Source organism: Anopheles arabiensis, chromosome X, assembly GCF_016920715.1.
Source record: "Anopheles arabiensis isolate DONGOLA chromosome X, AaraD3, whole genome shotgun sequence".
Taxonomy (NCBI): domain Eukaryota; kingdom Metazoa; phylum Arthropoda; class Insecta; order Diptera; family Culicidae; genus Anopheles; species Anopheles arabiensis.
This window is the reverse complement of record NC_053519.1, coordinates 757392-766639: the sequence shown is the minus strand read 5'-3', so window position 1 is coordinate 766639 and position 9248 is coordinate 757392.

Below are 9248 nucleotides of genomic sequence, written 5' to 3'. Positions count from 1 at the left end.
TTTGAAGGACTCGCGCGTTTTCCGGCCAGAAAGCAGCAGAGGAACCCATTTTATTTCCTCTTCTCATTTATTATTGCTCATTTATCCGTCTCTTAAGCACGCGTAGCTGTGGATGTGTGTGTGTGTGTGATGAAAACGATTACGAATAGAGCAGGGCAATCATTTTCATCCCTGTGTACAGTGTAATGGAGGTTTCCTCGCTCCACGTCCAAGTCCACAGCGCACAGCAACGTGACGAGTGTTTATGGTGCTTTACTTTCTTGAAAATCGAATTTACACACCACGAATGTCGAATTCCGAGAAACGGGTGAGTCCGGATTGGGTGAGGGGGAGGTGGCAGCGTAGAGGGAAAAGGGTGATAAAAATGCAAGTAATTTGTTATTGGGTGGTTTCTGGAATGGTGCGCGCTGGCGTTCGCCAAGAGCGGACAATTCCTTTTTGTCACCGAAAATGCATCGCCTCCCCCCACCCCCAAAACCGGGTTTTCAGCTCCATAATCGTCAAGAGTAATGTGCAGCTGCACTTTCTGTTCGGGTGGGTGAAATAAAGAAGATGGTTGGGGCAGGGGCGCAATCATCTGACCGAAACAACCATTTCATCACGATGTGTCTTGGTTCTTTTTTTTTTGTATTTTGCTGGTGATTATGAGAGTTCAAGGAAAACGGCTGGAAAACCGAGCTGGCCACAAGAGCTGACCGGTGGGAGGGAAGTAGGAAGTGTGCATTACACCCAACCACCGCAGCACTACTTCAGCGATACATACGCGAGCGCTCGCGCGCGATACGCGCACACCCATTGTCTGCCACAAAACAAGGGCTCATAAATAAAAGCGCCGAAAGCGGAGTGAAAAACATAATTGCAAACCCGAGATAAACGCATTTAGCCTTTTTATTGACTGGCGTTCGTTGGCGGCTGGACCGGGTTTGCTGCTCTTACCCGGATGCCATTTGCGACAACACGCTCGTTGTCAGCTCTGTGCTGTGTTGCCCGCAGCCTTGCCTTGCCGTGTGCTGGAGTGCCATCAACCGAGCGCAGCATAAGGCCGGTCAAGAGGCATGGATAGCAAGGAGCTTGTCTTTCTTGTCGTGCAATGGTGCTGGTACGGCGGAGTAAGTAGCATCCTTTCCTGTGCGAGGGTGCGGGAAAGCCGTAGAACAGAATGTGACGATTTCAAACGGCTGGGGTTTGCACATTAATAGCGCACGATGACAGTAATAGTAATTGTGAAATAAATAATAACGGTAATATTAATGGGTAAGTAAATAAAAGCAAGATGCTAAACAAAACGCGCACTAACCAGTTCGAGACGAGACGCGATAGGCGGAGGGCAAGGAAAGAGCTACATAAATAACTTCAGGCTGTAAGAAAATACAATTGCAAAATACAATAGCCACTAGAAAGATTTTGTTTAGACGAAAAGGGCTTGCTTCGAGATTCGAAGCAGCAAAAGTCCTCAAAATATTACCCATCGCATATTGGCACAAACAGCAGAAACATGTGAACCAACACACGACAGATTTAAGAAGATTATAATATAATGTAAATACAAGACAAACATAAAAGACAACAGAAAGAACAGATGTGAACGGATACATTACAAGGTGAAAATAACAAATAACAAAAAACGCAAAAAAGGAAAAGTAAGCAAATCCAACAAGGACCTCAATAACAAATATCAAACAAAAATGAAACAAAAATTAAAAAAAAACATCATAAAATCTACCACTACCAAGTTGTTGCCTTAAACTACCAAGCTGTGTTTGTTGGAGGCAAATCTACCACCGACCAAATTTTTACTCTTCGGCAGATTCTCCAGAAGTGCCGAAAGCGCCAGATCCCAACGCAACCTGTGCATCGACTTCAAGGCGACCTACGACACTATAGATCGGAATGAGCTATGGCACATCATGCAGCGGTACCACTTCGCTGGGAAGTTGATCCGGCTGTCAGAGGCCACCATGAACGGGGTGCAGTGCAAGGTAAGAGTATCGAACTTGTCGTCGGAATCGTTCAAACCTCACAGGTCCTGTCTACTCTTCAGCATCGCCCTGGAAGATGTCACTGGAGGCGCGGGTCTAGACAACGATATCCGTGGCACGATCCTCGATCCTTCAATTTCTTGGATTCGCGGATGACATCGATATCATCGGCAGGACAACGGCGATGGTGGGGGAGGCGTACACCCGACTCAAACGCGAGGTAGCAAGAATTGGATTAAGAATCAATGCGACGGAGACGAAGTATCTGCTTGCCGGAGACTCAAGGCTCAACTGGAACGCAGTGTATTAGTTGACGGCGACTACCCTGGAACTATCCTGGATGGTAGAAGAGTTCTGCTATCTTGGGACGGTCGTTACTTCGGACAACGACATCAGCCGTAAAATCCGGCGAATCGTGCATACTATGGTGCTTCACCGACTGCTGAGATCCAGAAGACTTCGAGCCCGCACGAAATCTGAGATATATCGCACATTGATTCGCCCAGTAGTCCTCTATGGACACGAGTCTTGGACCATTCGATCGGAGGATGTACACGCTCTGGGTGTGTTTGAGCGACGCATCCTCCGGACCATCTTTGGCGGTGTGTTCGAGCATGGAGCGTGGAAGAGAAGCATGAACCACGATCTTGCTGAGCTGTACGGCGAACTAAGCATCCTGACGGCGGCGTAAGCTGGCAAGAAACGATGGTTGGGGCATGCCATGAGGAAGTCGAACGCATGCTCCACCATGAAGGTGTTCGCAGGCGATCCCCAGTTCGGCGCGTGGCGCAGGGGAGCACAGCGAATTCGCAGGTTGGATCAGGTGAAGCGAGACCTGTCGGAGATTGAGTGTGGAGATGGACATAAATGAGATGCTGCAGTCAGGGACCGAGCATCCTGGAGATTGATTGTTGTCACGACGCCGTGCTCTATCGTGAGCAGGTCAACAAAAGAGAAAGAGAGAGAGATAGAGAGAAAGAAAGAGAGAGAGAGAGAGAGAGAGTTGGGTACAATCATTGGATAGTTGAATTTATGAATCTATCAAGACTTCAATGTTCGATATGAACGATATGAAAATAACATCAACATATTTTTGGAATTAAGTGCAGGAAGCTTAGTTTTGCTGTTTGTCTGGATGTCATATATCATTCGAAGAGTAGCCTTCGCAGCATCCCCAATCGAATTGACAAAATAATAATTAAAAGCAGCGGCCCAATTCTTCATCAGATAAGCACGTGCAGTACTTAGATAAGTCAATCGCACGTCAACGCGATTTTGATACAAATGCTGCCCTGCAACATAAAAAAAGGTAGCTCATGCTTAGTTTTGATCAAACCCTTCGAAAGGATGACATCGAACAAAGCAAACAGAAAGGTAAAAAGGCTAAATAAAACAGGCAAAGCTATCAACTAACTAGAGATCCAGAGAGAGAGAGAGAGAAAAACACCTCAACATAGTGCACACAAGGTGCATGGCAAAAGCAAATGACAATAAATTTACACAATATTTAGACCAAACGAGCACCCGAAACAACATATTACCACCCACCCGCAGTGCATCCCACATTCGCGTTTGCATTCGTTTTGCATCTGTCGCGCGGCGCGCGTGTTTAGCCGGGAGCACATTAAACATTTACCTTGGCGGCTGTCTCACTTGCCCATAGCTTGTAACCGGGCGTCGTTAGAATCTCCCACAGCCCGGCCGAGCTGCAACCGGTGCCTGCACGAACGAGCCCTGCGTCCGTCCGTGGAGCCCATTTACGCAGGGGGACTGTTCGATCTGTCGTCGCCAAACCAAACAGTGCAGGCGCGCTAACGCCGACCCTGCAATTTGTCCATAAATATCCAATCTCCAGTTGCAACACGCTCGGGCGTGCATTTTATTGCCGTTGCCCATCTTCCGCCCAACGCCAGCCAGCCCATTCGCTTCCGTGCAAAGCGGCACACCTTTTTGCTTTGTTCGGGCCCGCTTCGCGGACGGGGGCTGCCTGCGAGTGTGATGAATGTGTGTGGGCAGATTAGGTGAACAATCTTCATTGTAAAATGCCACCCACCGTACCGAGGATGCCACACACAGGCACCATTTGCTTTTGTCGGCCGACACTGTAACCGTCCACGCAAAGGTAAGGCTTTGGTGTGTGTGTTTTTTTGGGCATTGAGACTGTGGACATATTGAACGGTTCAGGTTATTATTTATTCGATGCTGACAATATTTTAGTAGCGCCGAAATGCAACAAAATGGACTGGAAAAGCACGTCATTAAGTCGGATGTAGAATGTTATTTTGTGCCGCACGCGCAAGAGAACGCACGCTTTCCAAACAGCTTCAACACGGGGCCACAACTGTCCAGTTTCGAAAATAGGAATAAAACGTTTTCCATGTTCAACAACGTTTACTTGTGCCATCTACACAAAGCAAACATACCGAAATTTAACCCACGGAGGAGCAAAAAAAAAACCCTCCTCGATTCAATCTCAACTGCTCTTGGGCAAGCCAAAAAGAAGAAGAAAAACTACAACCCATACACGGCCCGACACCGTTCACACCAACACACGCAAGCACATTAGCGGTGCTAAACGGTTTAAATGCTGGCAGGAAGAGGTTCACCCGCGGATGCATCTCGGTCGCCTTTACTGGCGTGTGAAACACGATCGTAACAAGGTAACAAAAGGGAACGCACACACACAGGGAGAGCCGGAAAAAGAAACAATTGCCAAAGGCAAGCCACGCTTCAACGGCACGAGCCACCGTCGCCCGCGGCGCACAAAAAGAGGGACGCGACCCTCTTCTCCTCACGCAAAGGCCGAAAGCCCAAAAGGTGCATATCCGAGCGGCCGCTTACCTTTCGGGAGCGGGTCCTTCATCGCAGACACAATGCCGGGGTAATCTCTTTCGCGCGCTCGCACACAACGCGATGCGCGGTTGCGTAAAGTGTGCCGGCTATGATTTTAACACCCTCCACCCATCATTAGCTCCGTTTTTCCCGGCACCGCTTGGTACCAACGATTGGCGTGCACGACGAGGACGACGACGACACAGTAGCGCAGGACCCAGGGCTGATCCTGGTGCGGCAAAGCCAACCCCTCCCAGACAATGTTCCAACGTACGCCGTACCGCCGACGCTCGTCACACCGTGCATGCACATTACCGCTGCGTGTCCTTTTCCCTTCCCGCCGTCAGAGCACCGCAGGAAAAGCGGGCAGGAAAGGTTGAATAGCAGGCGCACGATTTATCGTCAATTGAATGCCCGCCTGCCCTTGCCCGGCAACAACCCCAATAGCAGAGTGCGCCGAATTTGTTACCTTTTTACCTTCGCTCGCGCGCACACACACAGACACCGTGAAACGCATCCTCTTTTCCCACCCCCCCCCAACCACGATCCGATTAACCTTTACCTTTGTTTTTCACCCCCTTTTTCAAATGCACACACACACAGAGAGAGAGACAGAGGCCGTGGTTTCACCCCATCCCGATTTTTTGGTGCGCCAGGCACCTAGCTCAACGGCGACGGCATAAACGGAAACGGATGAGATTGAGATTGCAAGTGAAAGTCGTCCCTTTATGTGTGTGTGTGTGTGTGTGCACAAGTGAGGCGTGGGTCTATAATCTCATCCTGTGTGCATTTTGCTAACCGAACCGAAGGGGGAAAGCGCTAGATTCACCTTCACCTAGAAATTGACGGTTGCCTACTGTGCCTAACGCAAACACACGTTTGGTGAAGCTGGCGAACGTAGTGGTTTTTTGCCCAAGTAGGAGGAATTTAAAAAGCACACACACCACTGTACTTCATCTCTATGTGTGTGTGTGTGTGTGTGTGTTTGTGTATGCAATCCAGGAGGGAACGTTACAGCGGGCCCGGTAACAAAGTGTCCGTTTTTCGCAACACAACAGGACGGAGGCACCACGAAGCAGAACAATACCGCGTGCGCCGTTAGAAAAGCAACCGGCGACAACGAGAGGGCGAAGAACGGGAAGAGGGGAAAAATAAATCATCGTCCATTTCGGTCCCGGCGATCCCGGCGGGTTGTGGAATCGCGGTTTTTGGGCTAAGGATACACGCGTGCAGCTCACCCTAGCCAGGGTTTCGGCTGTCGGCAGAAACGACCATCGCTTCAGGTCCTCACCGGGTAAACTGCGGGGTTTTGGCCCAACATAACAACCACTTGCCCCACAGCGGCAACCGGTGGACGTTGGGCCCCGTCAATTGTCCCGCATCACAAAGCAACCGGGCAACTGCTACTCCACGCACGGGATAGGCAGAATGTGCAAGAGTTGGGGGAGGTCTTTAAACCGGGACCTGGCCGGCCACTTTCCGGAGCGCTGGTTCGGAATTGCAAATCGCTCGCTTGTCAGATGCAATTGCAGAGCAGCACTGGAACACATTTCCCTAATCTGTCCGTCGCTTCGGAAACTGTCCATCCATTCGCAGCGAGGGCGCCAGCGCCCAAGAAGGCAACTGGAGCATACTATTGGAGCGATGAAATACTGCCACGGTGAGGTCAGCCGGAAATCGTGTGTAGTGCCGCAAACGGTCGGGGATTGGGTTGCACAGTTCAAAAAGCATCGAAAAGGTACGTGCCAGCTCCATGCCTCTACTTGTGGCAAGCGCTAGCTGTGACGCCGAAACCTTTCCAAAATTCAGAGGAAATGAAAAAACTCTAGACTTCTTGCAGCACACCCAAACTGGCTGGTGGAGATGCTTAAGCGAAAGGACAGATGTGTCTCTAACGCCGCCTACATTCCGGCGTGCGGATGGGGCGCAGCGAGAGGGGCTTAATGGTGTGAAGATTGTACCTCCAGCAACACAGCGGCAGCATATTTTTTGCTAAACTTTTTATTTCATCGATCGTCCGCCGAGACGATCCACCGCGTGATCCATAACACACATGAGTGGGTTCATGCGTTTGTGGCGTGTCTGTGTGTGTGTGTTTATGTGTTGACTGTTTCAACTAATTTTGTTTCTCTTCATTTTCCCAAACTGTTGTTCAGCCAACTCTTCTGCAGCCCCGTCTCTGCTCCAGTACCTTCAGCACAAACCGCGGTTACTTGATATTCCCGAAGAAATTAATGACCTCAGTGATGGACAGGGTTCTGCAACTTCTTGTGCATCCGGAATGGGATCCATGAGCGATTAACAAACTAGAATTGTGCTTCTAGATGTTTGAATTTCGGCTATTCCCGATGCTCTGGATAGTTAGCTGATAGCCACACAGTATTTTTTCAAAAATATATATATATATGATAACTAAATTCTGACAGCGTCTTCAGACTCTGGAGTCGGACTTATTGCTGAAACGAGTGTCGCTGGAATAGGATTGAATAGGCATATTCGATCTTATGATACACCACAAGCACTTGAGCATCCCTGGCCGTTCTGCGGTGCGAGCCTCTCTGCCACGCTGCGGATAGACCGGCTAGATGTTGACATCATCCACCGCGTATACCACCGCGAAGAAATCAACGAGCTCGGTCGAGCGTGAACATGAGACGGCGATGAGATTAACGAAAGGAAGCCTTTATGGGCGCATGATGGGAAATGTTGCTGGTGCTGCTGGTGCTGCTGCTGCTGACCAGCATGAGCCCATCCAGTGCCCGGCACCCAGTCCCATTCGCCGTATCCTCCCGGCGACTCTGCATCCCTCCTGCCGGTTCGATTCTTTCTTCTTCCAAGGGGGATGCACGCGCGTGTGTGTGTGTGTGTTTGTGCGACCGAGACTGACGCAAATTAAATTCAATTAAAACTAATTTAGCGCGTTGCGAGATGAGATATGATGGTACTACGGTGACGGTGGCACGGCGGTCCGCCCGAGAGCGTGGTCCAGCCATCGGTGAGGTCACACCCGATCCGTGGTAGTGTGCGTGCGCGCGCGAGTGTGTGTGTGTGTGTCTTTCAGTGACTGAGCTGGATGACTGTAAGGGAGGCGAACGTCCAGGGTTATCGAGTTCTATCAACAGCATCTCTCTCGCTCGTGCTGTGCAGTGGAGTGATGAGAGCATTATTAGCGCACGGCTGTTTGGGCGGACGCTGGTTGGCCTGGACCGCCTGAACCAGGTAGTACCCGAACACCGGCTAGAATCACCCGAGAGGAGCAGCTAGAAGTAGCCGCAATAAAATAAAAACCTTCAACTTTCAAGCTCCGGCGATAAGCGCAGGCTTGAATCATTGATTCCCGCTACGGGACGATCGTGCGGGTGAGTAAGCTATTACACTGTCCCGCGTTTTTTAATGTGCTCGGACAACGCACTATCAGCAACGGCGGAGCGCTCCATGGGGACGCACACACGCACGCCACTCCTTCCAAAGGCCCCCAACAGGCAGCAGTTCGAGGAAACAGGGACAACCAGGGCACGGCAGCCCTGTTAAAAGAAGTGCAGCAAAGATGATAGCGCGAGCGGCCTCGCCGGTCGCCCTGTACGTGAGGGTAGAGCGAGGGAAGGAGGAGGAGGAGGAGAAAGGAACAAAAAAACCCGCCAGGGACTGTAACCCGTGCACTGGAGGACGTCGAAACCCGTCCCGCTTATCAGGAAGCTGTGAATGGTGATACGCTGGTGCTGTATGGCGTGTATGCGTGTACCTCTCTTGTGCCGTGGAACCTTCGGCACCTCCCGTAGAGGTTCCCGCTTATCATACACACACACACACACACTCGCACGCTCTCGGTCCGGCTGTGGTGCGACGATGACCGCGCCGTATTAACAGGAACGGAAATGCGACACCGATAGCGAACCGTACCAGGGCTAAAAACCCCCAACCCCGGGCGGGAGGTGGGAGGTGAGAATGAAGGCAAATGGATGCAAAACGAGTAGGTGGCGATACGTGGAGTGGTTGTTTGTTATGTTTTTATTTTGTTTTATTTTTATTTTTTTTTGTTCTGTGCGCTTCGGAGCCGCTGAAAGGGCTTGTTTGTTTGGTGGACAAGTAAAGCATACGCTTTGCCGAGCATATCCTACCGCTACTGCATCATTATCAGCTCAACAATGGAGAGCTTTGTGCGTGTGTTTGTGTGTGTGTGTGCTGGCAACTCATGACACGCATTGTGCTAACTTTAAGTCGACAATTTCCGCATTACTAGCCTTCAGCTCGCTTCATTTCTCCACCTAAATCGCTGGTGCCGTGACCAGGATCCTACCTTTTAAACCGCCGTCATTCGGCGCAGCATTCAGCAAAACGCCTCCAATTGGCCACACACATTGTCCGAGCGCGCGCAAACCAAACACCCTGCCCAACACTCTCCCCCCCCCCCCTTCCTTCCCCTTGCCTCTGCGCCAT